Source organism: Pelophylax lessonae (assembly GCF_965119305.1).
Source record: "Pelophylax lessonae genome assembly, chromosome: 1".
In the NCBI taxonomy this organism is placed as follows: Eukaryota; Metazoa; Chordata; class Amphibia; order Anura; family Ranidae; genus Pelophylax; species Pelophylax lessonae.
The window spans coordinates 679,979,863-680,003,348 of NC_138768.1; the positions used below are offsets into that span (position 1 = coordinate 679,979,863).

General features: G+C 44.1%; 1 protein-coding gene and 1 pseudogene across 4 annotated transcripts in view; one reads left to right on the forward strand and one right to left on the reverse strand.

Moving 5' to 3' along the window:
* GRIA2 (glutamate ionotropic receptor AMPA type subunit 2) overlaps nt 1–23,486 on the forward strand; it is a 288,216-nt gene that overhangs the window by 250,024 nt on the left and 14,706 nt on the right. The window lies entirely within an intron of this gene.
* On the reverse strand, nt 1,007–20,564 carry LOC309544763 (histone H2A.V-like; annotated as a pseudogene). Its single transcript has 2 exons — nt 20,026–20,564; nt 1,007–1,266 (listed from the first exon to the last, which is right to left on the reverse strand). The product of its transcript is annotated as a histone H2A.V-like (transcript).

Consider the following 23,486-nt stretch of genomic DNA (forward strand, 5'->3'; position numbering starts at 1 on the left):
TCTCACAGATTATCTATGCAGCCACCTCTTAGCCCTTCCCCCACAACAGCTAAACTCTCCATCTCTCCATACAGCTGCATCAGCTCTGACCCCTGCTCCCCCACAGTCCTCACCTGTGTACAAACAGCCCCCCGCCCCATCTGCTCACCTTCAAGGTCTCAGCCCTCTACACAGTCAAATTTTGGCTCTGCCTCTCCTCCACTGAACAGCAGCAGGAGCAGCATTAAAATTTTCCAGCAGGGGGCGTCGGCATCCGAGCCACCAAGCTGTTTCTCAGCCAGCATGGAATGCCCTGTTTATGTTAATCTGGCCCTAAATCAGGGGACAAAACCGGGGACAGATTTGATCCAGGGACAGTGTCCTCATTCCGGGGACATCTGTTCACCCTAGTTTATGTTATATTTTTTTTGTGTTGTTCTTGCAAAAGATAGATAGATAGATAGATAGATAGATAGATAGATAGATAGATAGATAGATAGATAGATAGATAGATAGATAGATAGATAGATAGATAGATAGATAGATAGATAGATAGATAGATAGATAGATAGATAGATAGATAGATTTTAGTTTTTGTGGAATTCATTACAAATGATCATTTTCATTCAGCCATGTGACTTTGTAACACATTTAACTCCCCCACAATTACCATTCTCTGTCTGTACCAAATGTTAGCCCACATTATAATCAGCCTACACATCTGAAAAAAATAAGAGAACATTTGAATAATTCTGTCACAAGGAAAAGTCAAGTACACAGGGAATATGAGTCATACAGTGGAGGCTGAATACAGCTATTGAATTTCTGTGGTAGGTTGTGCGTAAAAGCTCTATCTGCAGCAATTTAAACACATTTTCGATCAGAGAATGCTCACCACATAACATAATTGAAACAATAAATGTTTAAACCCTCTGGAATTTTTAGAGATTTTTGTAAAAATGTCTCTTTAAGTGTTCCTATGCGGGGAGAAATATCACACCTGTCATTGTTGAGGGTTCAAGGATCATCAACCTGGCAAGGCACTGGCCTGCAACAGGCATACAACTAGCAGAATCTCAAAGCTCCGAACTCCCATTCTGCATGCTGATTGCAGGTCAGTGCCTTGGAAGATAGTGAAGCCAGGGTCAGAATCATAACCTGGAGCCAGCAAAACCGGTACATTCTGGGGGTTATAATACTGGTACTGTTTAGAGAGCTGCTTATGGAACCTTATCATCCTAAGACAGGAAAGTGCAATGGAGGCTGTAACTGGCAGAACCAACAGGTCTAAAGAATGAAGAATAAGAAGAAGAAATATAAAAAGAACCAAGAACCTGGATGAGCATGCAAAGGAATTACAACTAACCAAAAAAAAAAGGGTTAGCAATACCATTTTTAAATTTCAACCTATTGGTATCGCATCCGCATCCGCAAAATCATACAATACACACAGAGAAATTTAAAAGGATCTACAGGACCTTTCATGTAAATACCATAAGAGCATACTTTATACCCAGCAACATGCTCATACATAAAATGATTTTGCACGGAACTAACACGCCATGATATCCAACCAAGCATTTGGTTTGTGGTTGCAGCATGGTCTAATTGACTTCAGCCAGTGAGTTTGACAGACGGCCCCACCTATCAAACTCAGGAATAGGGATGATCGAACTTTTGAAAAGTTCGGTTCGACCAGAACACCCGAACTTCCAGAAAGTTCGGTTCGGATTTCAGAACCCCATTGAAATCAATGGGACCCGAACTTCGTTAATCAAAAAACACAATTTTGAAGTGCCTAGGGCTCTGGGTCATGCCCCAGGGACTATTAATCACACAAAAAAAAGTTCTTAAAAATTGTCGTTTTTGATAGAGAGCCAATTATTGAAAAAATTAAAAAAAAAAAAAAAAGAGAGATTTCTTTGGATTTAGTGTCTGGGGGGTCTAAAAGGTGTACCTGTGAAGTTTCAGCTCTGTAGCATGTCCAGAACCAGAATTATAGCATACCAAACCTTCAAAAATGACTTTTTTGCTTAACCGCACCTTTCTTTTGCTCCTAATCAACGGCACAGCCAATGTGTATGATGGGGACATAATGCAGTGCACTGGGAACAAGATTAGAGTTTTTTTTTGGAAAAAGGTGCTGTCTCTTTAAATGTGCATATAATTAACGGGTGTATTTCCACAATGGGGCTATTATTACCAAATGTTTTCAAGAAGTCCAAATATGTATGTAATTGCACTTTATTTCATGTAAAATGGTGTTTGGTGCACTTTAACTTGAATTCTCACAAGAAACAGACATATATGCACGGATACATTGAGGGTTCGGGTTAGGGGTAGGGGCCACAATGTAGTGCAGAGTGAACAAGATTAGAGATGTTTTGGATGAATACTGTTGTCTCTTGACTTTGAATAGAAGTAAAGGATGCTTAAAAATTGGGCATTTGGTGGTGCGGACGATGCCTTGACACCATATCCCTATGAAAGTGCTGGTAATGAAGGCAATAATTGCCTTTGTAAGGAAAAAAATTACAATGATATGCATCTGTGTGACAGGTGCGCAAAAATTGTTGTTTGGGTGTTGGCGGAGCCATACCACTGTAAGCCCAAAGAGCTGGTGTTGAAGAAGGCGTAAAAATTATGAAGGTGTGCACATGTGGAACAGGTGCGCAAACATGGTAGTTTTGGTGTTGGCGGAGCCTCCCCACCATAACCCCAAAGAGTTGGCTTTGAAGGAGGCCCAAAAATTGTAAAGGTGTGCACCTGTGGAACAGGTTCGCAAACATGTTAGTTTTTGTTTAGCATAGCCTCCCCACCTTAACCCCAAAGAGCTGGTGTTGAAGGAGGCCCAAAAATTGTAAAGGTGTGCACCTGTGGAACAGGTGCGCAAACATTGTAGTTTTTGTTTAGCATAGCCTCCCCACCTTAACCCCAAAGAGCTGGTGTTGAAGGAGGCCCAAAAATTGTAAAGGTGTGCATCTGTGGAACAGGTGCGCAAACATTGTAGTTTTTGTTTTAGCATAGCCTCCCCACCTTAACCCCAAAGAGCTGGTGTTGAAGGAGGCCCAAAAATTGTAAAGGTGTGCACCTGTGGAACAGGTGCGCAAACATTGTAGTTTTTGTTTAGCATAGCCTCCCCACCTTAACCCCAAAGAGCTGGTGTTGAAGGAGGCCCAAAAATTGTAAAGGTGTGCACCTGTGGAACAGGTGCGCAAACATTGTAGTTTTTGTTTAGCATAGCCTCCCCACCTTAACCCCAAAGAGCTGGTGTTGAAGGAGGCCCAAAAATTGTAAAGGTGTGCACCTGTGGAACAGGTGCGCAAACATTGTAGTTTTTGTTTTAGCATAGCCTCCCCACCTTAACCCCAAAGAGCTGGTGTTGAAGGAGGCCCAAAAATTGTAAAGGTGTGCACCTGTGGAACAGGTGCGCAAACATTGTAGTTTTTGTTTAGCATAGCCTCCCCACCTTAACCCCAAAGAGCTGGTGTAGAAGGAGGCCCAAAAATTGTAAAGGTGTGCACCTGTGGAACAGGTGCGCAAACATTGTAGTTTTTGTTTAGCATAGCCTCCCCACCTTAACCCCAAAGAGCTGGTGTTGAAGGAGGCCCAAAAATTGTAAAGGTGTGCACCTGTGGAACAGGTGCGCAAACATTGTAGTTTTTGTTTTAGCATAGCCTCCCCACCTTAACCCCAAAGAGCTGGTTTCGAAGGAGGCCCAAAAATTGTAAAGGTGTGCACCTGTGGAACAGGTGCACAAACATTGTAGTTTTTGTTTTAGCATAGCCTCCCCACCTTAACCCCAAAGAGCTGGTGTTGAAGGAGGCCCAAAAATTGTAAAGGTGTGCACCTGTGGAACAGGTGCGCAAACATTGTAGTTTTTGTTTTAGCATAGCCTCCCCACCTTAACCCCAAAGAGCTGGTGTTGAAGGAGGCCCAAAAATTGTAAAGGTGTGCACCTGTGGAACAGGTGCGCAAACATTGTAGTTTTTGTTTAGCATAGCCTCCCCACCTTAACCCCAAAGAGCTGGTGTTGAAGGAGGCCCAAAAATTGTAAAGGTGTGCACCTGTGGAACAGGTGCGCAAACATTGTAGTTTTTGTTTAGCATAGCCTCCCCACCTTAACCCCAAAGAGCTGGTGTTGAAGGAGGCCCAAAAATTGTAAAGGTGTGCACCTGTGGAACAGGTGCGCAAACATTGTAGTTTTTGTTTTAGCATAGCCTCCCCACCTTAACCCCAAAGAGCTGGTGTTGAAGGAGGCCCAAAAATTGTAAAGGTGTGCACCTGTGGAACAGGTGCGCAAACTTTGTAGTTTTTGTTATAACCAAAATGAGGTTCTGTGAACGTAAAGAGAATGAGAGGAGGGTTTGAGGGTGGCACGATGGTCCAGGCTTAAACCGAGGCTCAGCTGCCACATCACAAAGATAGCCTAGTCTACAAGGTCTGCATCAGGTGCATCAAAGCTTGATATCCACGACTGATTCATCTTAATGAATGTCAAACGGTCGACTGAGTCGGTGGAGAGTCTCATTCGATGGTCTGTGACGAATCCTCCTGCTGCGCTGAATGCCCGTTCCGATAGGACACTGGAAGCAGGGCAGGCCAACAACTCCATGGCATACTGGGCCAGTTCTGGCCAGTGGTCTAATCTCAAGACCCAGTATGCCAGTGGATCGGATTCGTCACATGAAAAGCCCTCTGTGTCACTTTGTGCCCTCACGTAATCGTCCACCATGTGATGCAGACGCTGTCGATGCGATGTGGCAGCTGAGAGGCCTGGGCGGTGAGGACTAAAAAAAGACCGAAAGGCATCCGTCAACCGCACGCCTTCTCCAACGCTCCTCTCGTGACCACCAGTAGAATCCATGGTAGGTTGTCCCCGCCCCTGCACACTACGGGAGTCGGGGAACGTGTTCACCAGATTCCTCTTGAGACTGTCCTCAAGGGATTTGATCCTGTGGACTCTCTGGGTGGATGGGAAAAGCTCCGAGACTTTACACTTGTACCGGGGGTCAAGTAGGGTGGCCAACCAATAGTGGTTAGTCTCTTTAATGGCCTTGATTCTGGGGTCCTTTCGCAGGCTCTGAAGCATGATGTTTCCCATGCGTCGCAAATTAGCGAAGGCCTGAGAAGCTGACTCCTCGGAGTCACTCATAACGACATTATCTTCAACGGGCTCCTCCTCCTCCCAGCCACGATCTACTCCAAAGTGTCCCGAGGGAGTCAAACTAGGCCTTGCAGATTGCCGCATGTCTTCCTCCTCCTCCTCCTCAAACCCTGCAAAAGTTCCCGCAGAATCGTCCTCCTCCTCCTCCTCCTCTTCCACCCCTGGTTCCTGCTCGGGCCTCTGGGAGCTAGGCATAATGGGATCAGGATTCTCAGGATAAAGGGGGCCTTGAGAGGCAAGGAAGTCCTCCTCTTCCTCCTGCTGCTCTGCCTCCAGTGCCCTGTCCATAATGCCACGCAGAGTGTGCTCCAACAAAAACAGTACCGGTAGGGTGTCACTGATGCATGCGCTGTCCCGGCTGACCATCCTTGTGGCCTCCTCAAATGGCGAGAGGACAGCGCATGCATCCTTAATCAAAAGCCACTGCAGTGGTGAAAAGAGGCCCAGGCGCGCAGAGCCAGTGCTGGTGCCGTACTCGCATAGGTATTCATTGAGGGCCCTCTGCTGCGTGTACAGGCGCTGCAGCATAGCCAAGGTGGAGTTCCAGCGGGTGGGCATGTCACAGATGAGGCGGTGTACCGGCAGGTGAAACTCGCGCTGCACTTCGGCCAAACGTGCAGTGGCACTGTACGACCGCCTGAAGTGACTGCACACCCTTCTTGCCATCCTTAGCACATCCTGCATTCCCGGGTACGAGTTCAAAAACCGCTGTACCACGAGATTCAGGACATGCGCCAGGCATGGCACATGGGTTAACTTTCCCTGACGAAGGGCGGGCAGGAGGTTTGACCCATTATCAGTAACCACATCCCTGGCTGCAGCTGGCGTGGTGTCAACCACCTCTGGGCCTGTGCCTGCAGAGCCCCAAGAATCTCAGGGGCAGTGTGCTGCCTGTCCCCTATACACACAAGCTGCAGCACTGCGTGACACCTTTTGGCCTGAGACATAGAATAGCCCTTTGAACGTTTATGTGGTACCTCATCATATTCAAAGGACCATTCTGCAGAGGAGGGCATGGAGGAGGTAGAGGAGGAGGAGCAGGAGGGGGTAGAAGTGATCGATCTACCCGGATCAGCGACACCACCAGCTGTTTGCAGACGTGGGGGCATCACTGGCTGCAGCACCGAGCCCTGGCTACAATCCCTTCCGCTGGCAAGCAGTGTCACCCAGTGAGCAGTGACAGAAATGTACCGTCCCTGCCCATGTTTGCTTGACCAAGTGTCAGCCGTCAAGTGTATCTTACGGCTGACTGACTTGGCCAGGGACGACACTACATTGCCTTCCACATGTTGGTATAGGGATGGCAGGGCCTTACGGGAAAAGAAATGCCGATTTGGCACCTGCCACTGTGGAACTGCACATTTTGCGAAGTCACGGAAGGGAGCAGACTCTACCAGGTTAAATGGTAATAGTTGCAGAGCCAGTAGTTTAGCCAAACTACTGTTTAGACGCTGGGCATGTGGGTGGAGGGGAGTATACATTTTTTTTCGTTCCAGCATGTGTGGAATCGAAATTTGGCGTCTAGATGTTACAGCTGGTGGTGTGCTGGAGGTAGATGCGACACTGCCTGCTATATCATCATCCCTGCCAGTGGAGGCTGCCAACAGGTGACGAGTGACTATAGCAGGGCCAGGAACAGACTGATGTGCAGGTGGAGCAGGTGGAGCAGGTGGAGCAGATGGAGCATGAGGAGGAGCGCGAGGAGAACTAGGAGGCCGACTGACCGATCTTTGGCCATGTTGTGGGTTCTTTAAATGCTCCTGCCAACGGGCCGAGTGGTGGGTTGTCAAATGCCTGTTTAGGCAGCTTGTACCCAGGTGGTTGACATTTTTGCCACGTTTTATACCCTTCTTACAAATCTTGCAGATCGCAACTGTTTTGTCTGCATGGGATGTCTCAAAAAAGGCCCAGCAAGATGAGGTGTGTATAGTGGCCTGGGAGACAACAGGTGCGGCCTTAGATGGAGTAGGCCGTCTGCTCTCCCCTCTTGTTTGCTCTGCCTCCTCCTCAACCTCAGACCCAACATCTGACTCCATCAAAGACTGAGCATCAGGCCTGGCCCGGGAGACAACAGGTGCGGCCTTAGATGGAGCGGGCCGTCTGCTCTCCCCTCTTGCTTGCTCTGCCTCCTCCTCAACCTCAGACCCAACATCTGACTCCATCAAAGACTGAGCATCAGGCCTGGCCCGGGAGACAACAGGTGCGGCCTTAGATGGAGCGGGCCGTCTGCTCTCCCCTCTTGTTTGCTCTGCCTCCTCCTCAACCTCAGACCCAACATCTGACTCCATCAAAGACTGAGCATCAGGCCTGGCCCGGGAGTTAACAGGTGTGGCCTTAGATGGAGCGGGCCGTCTGCTCTCCCCTCTTGTTTGCTCTGCCTCCTACTCAAACTCAGACCCAACACCAGACTCCATAAAGGACTGAGCATCAGGCTGGAGTAGATGGCCGACACTGTGGTCAAACAGCTCAGCTGACTCCTCTGTCATGTCTGAAGTTGAGTCTAAGGGAGGACGTGAGGTGGACATGGACTCATCTGTATTTGTTCTGCCAACTGCAGGGTTTGGTCATATAGTCCACCACCTCCTCTACATACTGTGGACGTATAGCTTGGCCACTGCCGGAGAACAATCCAAATGGTGGCTTTGCTGAGGACTGACCACCATGTCCACCCCTGCCTCTAGACACCCTAGAAGCTGTGCCCCTTTCCACAGCAGGGCCACGTATGCCTTTTCTTGGTCTACTAGGCATATTTGTCACTGATGCGTTGGCAACTGTATGCGGTGAAAAACGCACACTGCTATGCGACCCACAGTTGTCGCTGGATACAGCACAGCAGATGTGTCACGCACAGTAGCAAAGCCTTTTGCACAGTGGACCTAACGCTTTGAACAACAGGCGTTAAGTTGTCACTGATGCGTTGGCAACTGTGTGCGGTAAAAAATGCACACTGCTATGCGACCCACTGTTTTCGCTGGATACAGCACAGCAGATGTGTCACGCACAGTAGCAAAGCCTTTTGCACAGTGGACCTAACGCTTTGAACAACAGGCATTAAGTTGTCACTGATGCGTTGGCAACTGTGTGCGGTGAAAAACGCACACTGCTATGCGACCCACAGTTGTCGCTGGATACAGCACAGCAGATGCGTGTCACGCACAGTTGCAAAGGCTTTTGCACAGTGGACCTAACGCTTTGAACAACAGGCGTTAGGTTGTCACTGATGCGTTGGCAACTGTGTGCGGTGAAAAACGCACACTGCTATGCGACCCACAGTTGTTGCTGGATACAGCACAGCAGATGCGTGTCACGCACAGTTGCAAAGGCTTTTGTACAGTCCACCTAACGCTTTGAACAACAGGCATTAAGTTGTCACTGTATTTTGCTGCCTAGCAAGCACGTACACCTGCTGTGATACAGCAGCACTGTGCCACGTGCTCACTAAACAGAACCCTCACACTTTCCCTACAGAAACTCAATTTTTAAATATAACTAATGTAGTACAAAGTTCCCTAACTACACTAGATATCCCTTTCTACTAAATAGAAAGCTCCATACAGCAGAAGACTGACACTGTCCCTTAAGTTTTTTTTTTTTTGTAACTCTAAGAACCAGCACAATCGCTGTATCTATCTACACTGGCTGTAAGCTAAATACAATTCTGCTATATGGAGCTTTAGAACCACTCGATATGTAGGAAATGTAGTGTAGCAAAGCAGGAGTCAGACAGAACTGCTTCAACTCTCTTCAACAGGATCTGGATCACTGTGCTAGGGGTTAGGCGGGGCCATCTTATATAGTGTGGGGCGTATTCACTCCTGATTGGCCTCTGGTCCCCGTAGTCACTCCAATCACGTTCCTAGGAGACTCCTGCCCCCTCATTGGCTTTTGCAGACGTTTCTGGGCCAATCACGGGCTTTTAAAGCCCAGTTCCCGTCCCAGTGCATTTTGGGCGGTTCTGGTGGCCGAATACCGAACTTTTGCCGCAAAAAGTTCGGTATTCGGCCGAATATCGAACATCCAATGTTCGGGTCGAACCGATGGTCGACCCGAACCGTTCGATCATCCTTACTCAGGAAGCCAAATTAAATCTGTCGTAGCATGTGTACCACTCCTTTAGGCTGCCTTGTTAGGTTTTCAGTGTCCAGGCGGGTCGGGATAACTGCCTGTGTGAACGAGGTCAAACTGCCACCTTTGCTGGACAGCTAGGTCTGTTAAAGAAGGCTAAAAAATACAACAGGTGAAATGAAAGACAAAAATGTTAAAAAAAGAAAACAAATGCAGCCACTAGATCTAAGAACTGGTAAATTATGATATATAATATTTTTTTTTTTGTGGGGGCTTAATACTGCATTTACACTTTAGACTATTAAATCAATTAACTTCTGTATTTTGAGACTTTTTACTTTGCAGGAAAATTTTCTGTTAGTTTAGTAAATAAGGTGAAGCTCTGCTGACTTCTATTATCCAATCATGTGAAAGCAAAAATACTGTTTTTTCAAAATAATTCCTTGTGTATATCCTTGGGTATTTTGTGCAAAGTGAATTTTCACTGCATTAAATAAGCTGAGGTAAAATTGACTCGTAAAGTTCAAATTTCCTTGTATAGTAAAAAGGCCCCTTTGTCTTTAGTAGTAGAAAGTGATTGCAGAGAATACTGGGTGATGTAACAAGTCTTTCATCACTTGGTGCAGGAACATAGCTCGGAACTGTGGGACTGTGGAATTGTGTTTAAATCCTGGGACAGTTCTGCAGGATTTGGGATGCCTAGGAGGCAAGCTTATAATGCACAGCAATGTTTTCCATGAAAACCATACTAAATCAGTGTTTTTTTCTTTGTTTTTTTTAGATTAAATAGTGGACACTTGATAAGCGGTTCCAAAGCCTTCCAAGTTTTCTCCCAATATTTTACAAATACCAGTTAGGAAAGGGGGTGCAGATTACTTTATTGCAGATTACTATGCTTTTTTTTAATTTAACATATATAGGATAACTCTACTAAAAGTGGCGTTATCCTTTAACCGCTTCCATACAGAGCAGTTAGACCCCCTTCCTGCCCAGACCAATTTTCAGCTTTCAGCACTCTCACACTTTGAATGACAATTGCTCAGTCATGCTACACTGTAACCAAACAAAATTTTTATCATTTTTTTCACACAAATAGAGCTTTCTTTTGGTGGTATTTGATCACAACTGGGGTTTTTTTTTTTCGTGATATAAGCAAAAAAAGAGCAAAAATTTTGCAAAAAAAACACTTTTTTTTAGTTTCTATTATAAAATTTTGCAAAAAATTAATTTTTCTTCATACATTTGGGCCAAAATTTATACTGCTACATGTCTCTGGTAAAATTAACCCAAATTAGTGTATATTATTTAGTCTGTGTGAAAGTTATTGAGTCTAGAAGCTATGGTACCAATTACTGAAAATTTATCACACCAGATGTACTGATGGCCTATCTCCTTTCTTGAGGCCCTGAAATGTCAGGACAGTACAAATACCCCCCAAATGACCCCTTTTTGTAAAGTAGACAGTCCCAGGTATTTAGTAAGAGGCATGGTGAGTTTTTTGAAGTTATAATTTTTTCCCACAATTCTTGGGAAAATGAAGAAAACATTTTTTTTTCTTTTTTTTTCCCAAAACGTTGTCAATTTATAAGCTATTTCTAACACATAGCATGTACACAGCAAAAATGACACCCCAAAATTCATTCTGCTACTCCTTCTGAGTATGGTGATACCACATGTGTGAGACTTTTACACAGCCTGGCCACAAAAAGAGACTCCACGTCCAAGTAGCACCATAAGGCGTTTTAGGAGCATAAATACACATAAAACTTTCTTACTACCTATCACACTTTTCAAGGCCCTAGAGCACCAATACAATGGAAAAGTCCACAAAATGACCCCATTTTGGAAAGCAAACACTCCAACGTATATTCTATGAGGCATTATGGGTCATTTGAACATGTCATTTTTTTCCACAAGTTTTTGGAAAATGTGGGAAAAAAATGAAAAAAATTTTTTTTTACACAAAGTTGTAAATTTATAGAATATTCCTAACACATAGCATGTACATAGCCAAAATGACACCCCAAAATACATTCTGCCACTCCTCCTGAGTATGGCAATACCACATGTGTGAGACTTTTTCACAGCCTAGCCATATAGAGGGGCCTAAACATCCAAGGAGCATCATCATGCATCCTAGCCACTTGCCTAGGCCTATTTTTGACATTTGGTGTTTACAAGCTAAAATCAGTTATTTTTGCTAGAAAACTACTTAGAACCCCAAAACATTATATATATTTTTTTAGCAGAGACCCTAGAGAATAAAATGGAGATTATTGCAATATTTTTTATCACACCGTATTTGCGCAGCGGTCTTCCAAACGCATTTTTTTGGGAAAAAAATCACTTTTTTTAATTAAAAAATAAGAAAACAGTAAAGTTAGCCCAATTGTTTTCCATAATGTGAAAGATAATGTTACGCCGAGTAAATAGATACCCAACATGTCATGCTTCAAAATTGCGCACGCTCACAGAATGGTGACAAACTTTGGTACTTAAAAATCCCCATAGGCGACATTTTAAAAATTTCTACAGGTTGCTATCTTAGAGTTACAGAGGAGGTCTAGGGCTCAAATTATTGCTCTTGCTCTAACGATCGCGACGATACCTCACATGTGTAGTTTGAACACTGTTTACATATGTGGGCGGGGTTTCCGTATGCGTTCGCTTCTGCGCGCGAGCTCGCGGGGACAGGGCGCTTTAATTTTTTTTTTTTTTTTTTAACTATTTATTTTATTTATTATTTTTTATTTTTACACTGTTTTTTTTAAAAAAAAAATTGATCATTTTTATTTCTATTACAATAAATGTAAACATTACTTGTAATAGAAATAGGCACGACAGGACCTCTTTTTTGTGAGATCTGGGGTCAAAAAGTCCTCAGATCTCACAAGTACACTAAAAGATAGAAAAAATAAAAAAAAAAAAAATTAAAAAAAAATTAAATAAAATGAAAAAAAAAAAGGGACCTTTAAACTGGTTGCTAGGCAATGACGTTTGCCGTAGCTCCGGTCCTCCAAGACCATAGAGTCAAGTGAGGGCAAGCTTGCCCTCACTCGACATCCTGTCTGTGAGGATCTGGGACCGGATCGTTTTCCCCGCTGCCGGCGGGTCCGGTAAACGGGGAAAAGGACCAGAATGCAGCGGGAGGGGGGGGTCACCTCTTTCGCCACCCCGGAAGGGTGATCCCGCGGCGAATCCGCCGCTGGGACCACCCTTATCGGAAAGCCAACCGTCCACCGTTTAAAATAATACCAGGGTTATGGCAGCTATCTGCTGCCATAACACCGGTATTTAGGTTTAAACGGACGACGTATATAAACCTTTTTGGACTTGGACATGGTGGCTGTATGAAGGGTGACAGGTACTCGGGTACTTTGCTGGGCAGGTGACAGGTACTCTGGTACTGATGAGCAAGTGGCAGGTACTCGAGTACTCCGATAGGCAGGTGACAGGTACTCGGGTACTCTTATGGGCAGGTGACAGGCAGGTGATAGGTACTGATGAGTAGTACTGATACTGATAGGTGATACTGATACTGTACTGATGATGGGTAATGATGATCAGTACTGATACTAATAGGTGATAGGTACTGATGAGTACTGATGAGTAGTGATGGGTAATGATGAGCAGGTGGCAAGTACTCGGGTACTTCAGGTGTCAGGTACTCTGATGAGCAGGTGGAAGGTACTCGGGTACTCTGTTGGGTAGGTGACAGGTACTTGGGTACTCTGATGGGTAGGTGACAGGTACTCGGGTACTCCGATGACGGGTATTCAAAGTACCAGAGTACCTGTCGTCAGAGTACCCGAGTACCTGTCATCAGAGTACCCGAGTACCCATCATCAGAGTATCCGAGTACCCGTCATCAGCGTACCCGAGTGCCTGTCATCAGAGTACCCGAGTACCCATCATCAGCGTACCCGAGTACCTGTCATCAGAGTACCCGAGTACCTGTCATCAGAGTACCCAAGTACCCGTCATCAGAGTACCCGAGTACCTGTCATCAGAGTACCCGAGTACCTGTCATCAGAGTACCCGAGTACCTGTCACCAGCCCATCAGAGTACCTGTCATCAGAGTACCCGAGTACCTGTCATCAGAGTACCCGAGTACCTGTCATCAGAGTACCCGAGTACCTGTCATCAGAGTACCCGAGTACCTGTCATCAGAGTACCCGAGTACCTGTCGTCAGCCCATCAGAGTACCCAAGTACCTGTCATCAGAGTACCTGATGGGCTGGTGACAGGTACTCGGGTACTTTGATGGGCTAGTGACAGGTGCTCTTTATTGGGGGGGGGGCAATCAGTGTGTTTGGGGTGCACTGTATTTGGTAACTAGCTGTTACCACACTCTCTTCCTCACACAGGATCAGTGTGTGAGGAGGAGAACACGGTGACAGCTAGTTACCCTGTTCTCTGTTGACATTTGTGACCGGCTGTGATTGGACACAGCCGGTCACGTGGTAAAGAGCCAATTTCATTGGCTCTTTACCTAGATCGGGGATCGACTCTGTCCGAGGGACGAACCTCGTCCCCGATCGCCGCGCTGCGCGCCCCCGGGGGCGCGCATTAAGGAAGGAACGAGCGGCTCGCGCTGGAGCCGCTCATGTGATCGGCTGTGATTGACACAGCCGATCACGTGGTAAACAGCCAATTTCATTGGCTGTTTACCTTGATCGGGGTTGGGCTCAGTCCGAGGGACGAGCCTCACCCCCGATCGCCGCGCTGCGCGCCCCCGGGGGCGCGCAGTAGCGGGGAGATCCGGGCGCCGTCATATGACGTCCGCCCGGATCGAGAAAGGATTTGTGCCGACGTCATTTGACATGACGCGGTACGGAAGGGGTTAAGTTGGCTTCTTAAATTATACATTTATTGGATACACATTAAATCATTTTTGTTTACAAGATTTAAAGTACAGCCACATGGTAGCCAGACACTCAATGGTTGTAAGTCATGCCACCAGTTCAAGCACAGCTTATGATGATCAGGTTACATAGTTACATAGTTACATAGTAGTTGAGGTTGAATGAAGACAACAGTCCATCCAGTTCAACCTGTGTAGGTGTGTGTGGACGTATTAATTTCCCATGCCCCTGAATGTTTTGATCTTGGAGATGTATGTCCAAGAGTCATTTAAACGTAGCCATACTGCCCGCAGTTACCACCATTTGTGGAAGAGAGTTCCACAATCTTATTGACCTCACTGTAAAAAGCCTGAGGTTAAATCGCTTCCCCTTTAGTCGCATTGTATGGCCTTGTGTCCTCTTACATTCCTTTCGACTGAATATTTTTTTTTCTATGCTGAGTTCACAGTTAAGGTATTTGTAAATTGCTATCACGTCCCCTCTCAGGCATCTCTTCTCTAGGGAGAATAAATCAAGTGCTTTTAAACACTCCTCATAATTTAGGTCCTCCAATCCCCTAACTAGCTTAGTTGCCCTTCTTTGGACTCTTTCCAGTTCCAGCACATCCTTTCTGAGGATCGGTGACCAGACCTAGACAGAGTACTCCAGATGTGGCCAGACCAGAGTTTTATAAAGTGGTAGGATTATACTTTTATCTCTGGAATATATCCCCTTCCTTATGCATGCTAATATTCTGCTGGCTTAGGCAGCTGCAGCTTGACATTGCATGCTATTGCTTAGTCTATCTTCTACGAAGACTCCCAGATCTTTCTCTATTCTTGATTCCCCCAGAGGTTCCTCCCTAACGCGTATTTTGCGTTTATGTTTTTAGTCCTCAAGTGCAATACCTTACACTTCTCCACATTAAACCTCATTTGCCACGTAGTTGCCCACTCTGTTATTTTGTTCAGGTCATTCTGTAAGATTTCTGCATCATGAAGTTATTGTCCTGCTTAATTTTGTGTCATCTGCAAAAACTGAGATTGAGCTAGTGATCCCATCCTCAATGCTATTTATGAATAAATTGAACAAAATTGGTCCCAGTACTGAGCCTTGGTGGACCCCACTTAACACTCCAGTCCAGTCTGAGTATGCGTTATTTATTATTACCCTTTGGACACACCCCTTTAACCAGTTTTCTATCCAAGAGCAAACCTTGTGATCTATGCCTGCAGACCTTAGTTTGTAAATTAAGCGTTTGTGGGGGACTGTATCAAATGCCTTAGCAAAATCTAGATACACCACATCCACAGGTTTCCCCCTATCTAGCTCACAGCTCACCTCCTCGTAGAATGTTAACAGATTGGTCTGACAAGAACGCCCTTTTGAAAACCCATGCTGATTACTGCTGATGATACCGTTGACTTTAGCAAATTCTTGGATATAGTCCCTTATCATCCCTTCCACTAATTTACATACTATTGACGTCATGCTGACCAACCTATAATTGCCCAGGATATGTCTCTGCCCTTTTTTGAATATTGGTATCAAGTTAGCTTTCCTCCAGTCACCTGGTACTGTCAAAATACTATCTGCAAAGATCAGGAACAGTGGTCTAGATATAACCTTACTGAGTTCTTTGAGCACTCTCGGATGCACGCCATCCGGTCCTGGTGATTTATTTGTGTATCAAGCCTTTTCATGATTTCACCCTCTGTTAGTCATAGCGGCATGTCCTGTGAAGTACTGCTAACCATACAGTCGTGGTCTGTATACCTCTCCTTTTCCTGTGTAAAGACTGAGGAGAAGAAAGCATTTAGCACAGTTGCCTTCTCTGTGTCCTCTGTAACCATCCTCCCATCATCGCTAATTATGTGTGCAACGCGCTCCAACCTCATTTTTTTTTTTTGCTATTGATATATTTAAAGAATTTCTTAAGGTTCCTTTTACTTTCCTCTGCTATATGTCTCTCAAAGTCGATTTTAGCCTTCTTGATTTTGTATTTACATTTCTTATTAATTCATTGAGTCCCCTCTGATTTATATCTTTTAAAGGCCATTTTTTTCCCCTAATACGTTTTTTTACATTACGGTTTAGCCATCCTGGTTTGGCCTTGGCTCCTCTAAATTTGTTTCCCTTAGGAATGCACTGTGAGATGCTTTTGTCTAAAATATGTTCCTAAAGCATTCCCATTTTTCCTCCGTGGTCAGTGTTCCTAGGGTTTTGTCCCAGTTTATTTTCTCTATTATTGAGTACAGTTTAGGAATGTTTGCCCTTCTGAAGTTTAGGGTTCTTATGTTCCCCTCTTGCCTTGTTATATTGTGATTTACGCTAAATGTGATCATCCTGTGATCGCAAGAATCCAAGTTGTCCCGGACTCCTACATCTGAGATTAGATCTGTGTCATTAGTAATTAAAAGATCTAGCACTGTATTCTTTCTAGTAGGAGAATCCACCAACTGAGACATAAGGTTGTCCTATAAGATATTCATGAAAAGATGGGCCTTTAGTGAGTGTGCAGTCCCCTCTTCCCAGTCAATGTTGGGATAATTAAAGTCTCCTAATATTATGACTGACCCCAGCTTTGCAGCGTTACCCAACAGTGAAAGGAAATTCCAGCTCCTCCCCTTGGTTGGGTGGCCTATAACATACCCCCACTATTACTTTCCCCTTTACTTCTTCCCTATGGAGTGCCTCCTTACTCCATAATGTTAAAGGGAATATCGACATAGAAAAAGCAACCACTTCTAAGAATCTGGGTTGCAAATTTTGTTATGCAGTGGAAAGCCTACAAATAATAGCCTAAGTAATGTCCAATAAACTTAAAGAGGAAGTAAACTTCCCTCTAATGTTTGTACCTATAGGTAAGCCTATAATAAGGCTTACCTATAAGTACTGTAAATATCTCCTAAACTTGCATTGTTTAGGAGATATTTATTGTATACTGTGCTGATGATGTTATCAGCACATGAACTCCCAAGGAACGGCCGCCCGTGCCGTTTATTCAGAGCCCGGTGCCATGAACGACTGCTCCCGCACATATGCGCGGGAGTGACGTCACATGGCTCCAGGCCAGTAACAACAGAGGCCAGAGTCTGCGGACTTGAAAGGAAGATGGGTAAGGTGGATGAGGCCTCCAGCGGGGATGACTAGGGCTTTTTTGGAGGTAAGTATTACATAATGTGCTAGCATGCGATGCATACTACCACATTATACCTTTGCTTTGCAGGTAAGAAAGAAGAAAAAAAAAAAAGTAGAGTTTAATTCCTCTTTAAAGGAATGCCAAAATTAGTATAATGATAAAATCAAACACTGAATTATTAAGAACATATTCTGTGGTGATTATTGGAAAATAGCAGTGACAAGTAACTCTTATGTGACCTTGTGAGCAAGAGGACAAAATGTGCTAATTGTAAATATGAAGTCTAGTTATGAGGAACTGTACCATCTAATGATACAGTATAGCTACTAATAAAAGCAATGTCTCTTGTCACTGCGGATCTGCGCACATATGTCTGTAAATTTATGAAAAGCTATTTCTCAGCTTTTCCATTACTGTTCCGAAGATTTGTTCAGTTAGAACTGAGCTGAAACATATTCACAGACAGGAATAATAACCTGACCTCAATTTCTCAGTTCTATCCAATAAAAGAAACAACAAAGTTTTGTCTGAAGTTGGGTTTGAATAAAATGGACCATTTTTTTTTTTTTGGAATTTCAATGTATTGAGCCAAGCCCGCCCTATTGTTCCCTAAACCAGAAGCCTTGACAACCTTGATTTTTTTTATGTAGCAAGACTGCAGTTATTGTGATTCTTCTTTTCAAATAAAATGTCACTATTAATGTGTTAATATAGTATGTGAGATACAATCAGCGCTACCCTTCACTATCCAAATACTGTCAATATTTCTGTATTCTCAATAATTATATACAATTGCTGCTGTATACTCCTAGTGATTCAACCACACTAGAAATAACATATAAATACTCTTACAGTGCAGCGCAACAAAAAATCACCATAAAAAATAATAGAATAAAAAACATAATAAATAATAAAAATGTGTGTGTCTTCAATCAAAGTCCTTTTAAATCAACAATACATAAAACTACACCCCAAAAAACAAAGTCCATATGTAAAAAAAAAAAAAAAATGCAATATAAAGAGTGATCCACCACAGTGTTTTTCACTTAACACCAAACTGTGCACACCACCACCGACTGGAAAACCTGCTCACCTCACAGATGAGATCATTCAGCTTTGTATATAGACACTCCTGCAATCTCCTGCCACGGTCTCCTCTCCTGGCATTCGGCTCTGAAAGCTCCTCTTACTGCTCTGTGAACCTCATGCAAGTACAAAGGCAGACTACATAGTGCTCTCCATTTGAACACAGTTTATTAAAAGCCACCATATAAAAAAAAACACTTAGAAAATGTAAAATCAAAAGCACATGTAATCATATTCACATTCATCTGCTCACCACCCCGTACAGATCTCAGTGGCTGTGTGACATCCTGGGCTCGGCCCCTCCCTCTTATACGCATGTTGCCCACTCATTGGGCTTCTTCAATAGGTGGGTGGGCCCCCTTACCTGAGCCTTTATATATGCTAAACATTGTCATGGTAACCTCCTGAGCTTCACCACGACAGCCTAGAATTACAAAGCCCAGCCCACTTCCTGTAGACTACGGAAGGAGGAATTCTATTGCAGCTGTGAATATGATATGGTAGTCTGCCTTTGGACTTGCATGAGGTTCGTAGAGCAGTAAGAGGAGCTTGCAGATCCAGATGCCAGGAGAGGAGAGGAGACCGTAGCAGGAGATTGCAGGATTGTCTACATACAAAGCTGATTGATCTCATCTGTGAGGTGAGCAGGTTTTCCAGCCCGTGGTGGTGTGCTCTTTTTGGTGTCATTAAGTGATTGAAGAACAGTGCGGTGGATCACACTTTATATTGCATTTTTTTTTTAATTTTGTTTATACATGGACTTTGTTTTTTGGGGGGTAGTTTTATGTTTTGTTGATTTAAAGGGACTTTGATTAGTCAAATTTAAAAAATTAGACAATTCTTTTTTTTTATTATTATATTTTTATTCTATTACTTTTTATAGTGATTTTTGGGTAAGAATATTTACATGTAATAATATAGCTTGCATTATTTATATTGTAGAAAACGTTTTTACCAGTGGGATAATGAATATGTGGGGAGCAAGTACCCTTCCAGTAATAGTTCAAAGTTTAAATTGAAACAAAAGTTCACTTCATGATAGATATGGTAAAGGAAAGATGCCGAAAGAGTGAAAGGGCTTGCTCCATACACACCTTCTGGTATAACATTGTACCACATATACACTATATTGTCAAAAGTATTGGGACATCTAGCTTACATGCACAAGAGTGGGCAACTCAATATTGAACCCTACGGACTAAGACTAGGATGCCATTAAAGTTCATGTGCGTGTAAAGGCAGCCATCCCAATACTTTTGACAATATAGTGTATGAGGGGGTGGAGTAGATGAAGAGTAAAGTACCCTCTCCTTTCTACACTTACATCTTAATTGAAAGTTTAGCCCCAGTGCAAAGAACTGAATATCCTTCAAGCACAATAAAATGAATGCCGTATTGTTATTGTATTACATCTTGATGGAAATGGCAACCTTTGCAGCAATGAAATGTTATATTTGGTGCTACATTGTTATGAGTATTTTTTTTTTTTATGTAAAAAATGGTTTATCTGTTCCATTTTTGTATAAAACACATGGGAGAAACCTAGGCAATCAACACACAGATTTTATTTACAATACTCAAGGAACACTTTTTTCTGTGAAACTCTGAACCTAAACAACATACAAAGTTTTTCTCTTAAGTCTACACTCTGCTGTCTATTCCATTTACTATTTATTTTAGAAAATTAAATCTTTAAATGAAAAATAAACAAAACAAATTCCACATAACCCCATCGTCTTACTTCTGTCCCAGTTACTGTACAATGGTAGATGGCAGCAGAACCTTATTCCTAATGCAGTTTTCTGCTGTCCCTTCTTTCCAATTGAGAGACTTTTGGCTATGAGAAGTAACACCTCCTCCTGCAATGGTGGCCTTGATGAGGAAGTCTAATTCTTCATACCCACGAATGGCTAGCTGCAAGTGACGACGAGTGATACGCTTCACCTTTAGATCTTTAGAGGCATTTCCTGCCAACTCCAATACCTCAGCAGTAAGGTATTCCAGAATGGCAGCACTGTACACTGCTGCAGTAGCACCAACTCCTCCGTGGCTTGTAGTGCGAGTCTTCAAGTGTCTATGTATATGACCCACAGGGAACTGCAGTCCTGCTCTTTGAGAGCGAGATACTGCTTTGGCCTTAGCCTTCCCACTGTCCTTCCCAGCCTTACCACCAGCCATGTTCCAGAACTCCGAGCGTCGCCGTGAGAAGGTCCGGATAAAGTTGCCCTTTGTCTATGTCCCTCACTGCCGCTGGTACCGTGCACTCTCAGCCTCTTACACACAATCCATTATTGATATACCCACTGAACACATTTTTCGACAGAATGGATTTTGTGTAGCTGAAAATAAAAATATCACTGTGTCTGACATGTATGGTTACATTTGAAGATGGACCAAATTACCAATGGTCACTACGCCACCATTTATGTAACTTCACATACCAGTTGCTGATTTTTGGTGACCTGTAGAGGCAGTGTCCTTTGTTACATGACAGCTGCCCGCAAATACATCTTTTCAAAATAGCTACAGCTTACATGCAAGGAAGGGGACTGTTTTCACTAGTTTTAATAAAAATGGTGGCCACAGCTAACAGTTAATTTCTGCACTACATAAAATAGTGTTTACCACCTATTTTGTGCATATCTATGCCTAGTGCTGTTTTTTGTAATGTTGACTGTAATTACGCAACTTTGCAACTTTGCATATCACTTGTTGCCACTATTATTTGCAGGCCTGTCAAAGCAGCACCCTGTATTGCATTTTATTCATAACCACCAATTTTATGAAGACCCTTGCAAACACAAAGTTGAAATACATATGTGGGAACTTACCTGCCAAAAGATATACTGTTTGTTTTTTGTGTGTGTGTGTGTCCTCGCTTGGGACCCGGAATTTGGAGGCTCGGAGGGACTTTGGGTGAGACTACAGGGACTGGGTTCTTGAAAGGGTTAACCCGCCTGCAGGAGAGGCCTGAAACGGAGCAATAAACAGTCAGTACGTGTCTGTAAGGTGTAATGTGGTACAGAAACAGCCATGAGAGGATAGAAGGCTTTTGATTGGCTGAAACCCTGCTGGCCTTTGCAACCTTCCCGGGTCCCTGGAACAGACAGGGATTTCAAAATCCTGTTGTCTCTCTCTTTTTCTCACTCCGAATATATATATATATATATATATATATATATATATAGTATCTCACAAAAGTGAGTGCACCCCTCACATTTTTGTAAAAAATGTTATTTTATCTTTTCATGTGACAACACTGAAGAAATTACACTTTGCTACAATGTAAAGTAGCGAGCGTACAGCTTGTATAACAGTGTCAATTTTCGGTCCCCTTAAATAACTCAACACACAGCCATTAATGTCTAAACCGGTGACAACAAAAGTGAGTACACCCTTAAGTGAAAATGTCCAAATTGGGCCCAAAGTGTCAATATTTTGTGTGGCCACTATTATTTTCCAGCACTGCTTTAACCCTCTTGGGCATGGAGTTCACCAGAGCTTCACAGGTTGCCACTGGAGTCCTCTTCCACTCCTCTTCCACTCCTCCATGAGCTGGTTTATGTTAGAGACCTTGCGATCCTCCACCTTCTATTTAAGGATGCCCCACAGATGCTCAATAGGGTTTAGGTCTGGAGACATGCTTGGCCAGTCCATCAGCTTTACCCTCAGCTTTTTTAGCAGGGCAGCGGTTGTCTTGGAGGTTGGGATTGTTATCATGTTAGAATACTGCCCCTGCTGCCCAGTCTCTGCAGGGAGGGGATCATGCTCTGCTTCAGTATGTCACAGTACATGTTGGCTCTCATGGTTCCCGCAATAAAATGTAGCTCCCAAGTGCCAGCAGCACTCATGCAGCCCCAGACCATGACACTCCCACCACCATGCTTAACTGTAGGCAAGAAACACTTGTCTTTGTACTCCTCCCCTGGTTGCTGCCACACATGCTTTAATTTGCGACAACAGGGAAGTGAGTCGGAGGTTGTATTGCCTCTTTGCTCTGGAACGCTGCTGTATGCAGATACCCCGCAAATAAGCATTATGTGCCTCCCACAAAACCCAAGGATCAGAGACAGAACCTTCATTAAGTTCAAAGAAATCACATAGGCCTGTGAGATTCCTGTAGGATTTTCGCGTCACATCGCCACACTGACACCCTCTCTCTAGGGGCTCCCTCCTCCAGGACAATCTCCACAGCAGCGTGGTCAGGCCACGTGATGTTTCTGATGTCCGTGGAGGAGGTTTTGCATAACAAGTTCAAGTCTAAGAGAAACATATCAATTTGGGAATATGAGCGGTGCCTGGAGGACTAGAACATATAGTCGTTTTCGGACGCGTGCTGACACCTCCAGGCATAGTACAGTTTTCCTTGTGTAACAGCGACTGAAAATGACATTGTCGGCGGGAGAAGTAGAGTCCAGCCGAGGGTCGACCACCATGTTGAAATCTCTGCACATTAATACGTTACCGTAAGGAGAGTGAAATAGAGATCGGATAAGTCTTTGTAAGAAGCATCTCTGGTGGGTGTTGGGGGCATAAACCGCCACTAGCGTCAGTGGCATACCATTGAAGTCCCCTTTAACAAAATGGAAAATGGCCGTTATCATCCGGAACAAGTTCTTTAAGTGTAAACGCTACTGAGCATTTGATGGCAACCAGCACCCCCTCTTTTTGTCAGGGGCATTGGCATAGATAAAGTAAGGGAAGTCCTTGTTAACACAGTTGGGATGGTGGTGGGCTTGGAAGTGAGTCTCCTGTATAGCGATGACATCCACGTTGCTATGACGAGCCTCCTTCCAAAGGGAGAACCTCTTTGCATGGTGGTTCATTCCAACTTGATGGTCATGTCAAAAAGAAAGCTTGGTGATGGTCAATATGGTTGCATCGAGAATTGATGGTTGAATCCAAGAAAATCCGGGATGGTGGACCGGAAACAGTCTGTGACATAGGTGGAAAGTCAAACAAAGCGCAACACGCAGTAAAAACAAGAAATAGAAGGTAATAAAAAAGATGTGTGCACAGGCATAGCCCATGAAATGGTAAAGGGGCCATAGGGACAGAAAAGAATCCCCCTGGCCAGGGACTGCAAGGCATGATCTGATCAGGAATTGGTTACAGCACCGCTTGCGTTCTTCTTATTAGATCTTTTTCTGGAGACTACCTGACATTCTTCCTGAAGGCACGGTGTAGCAGCACTGCTATGTA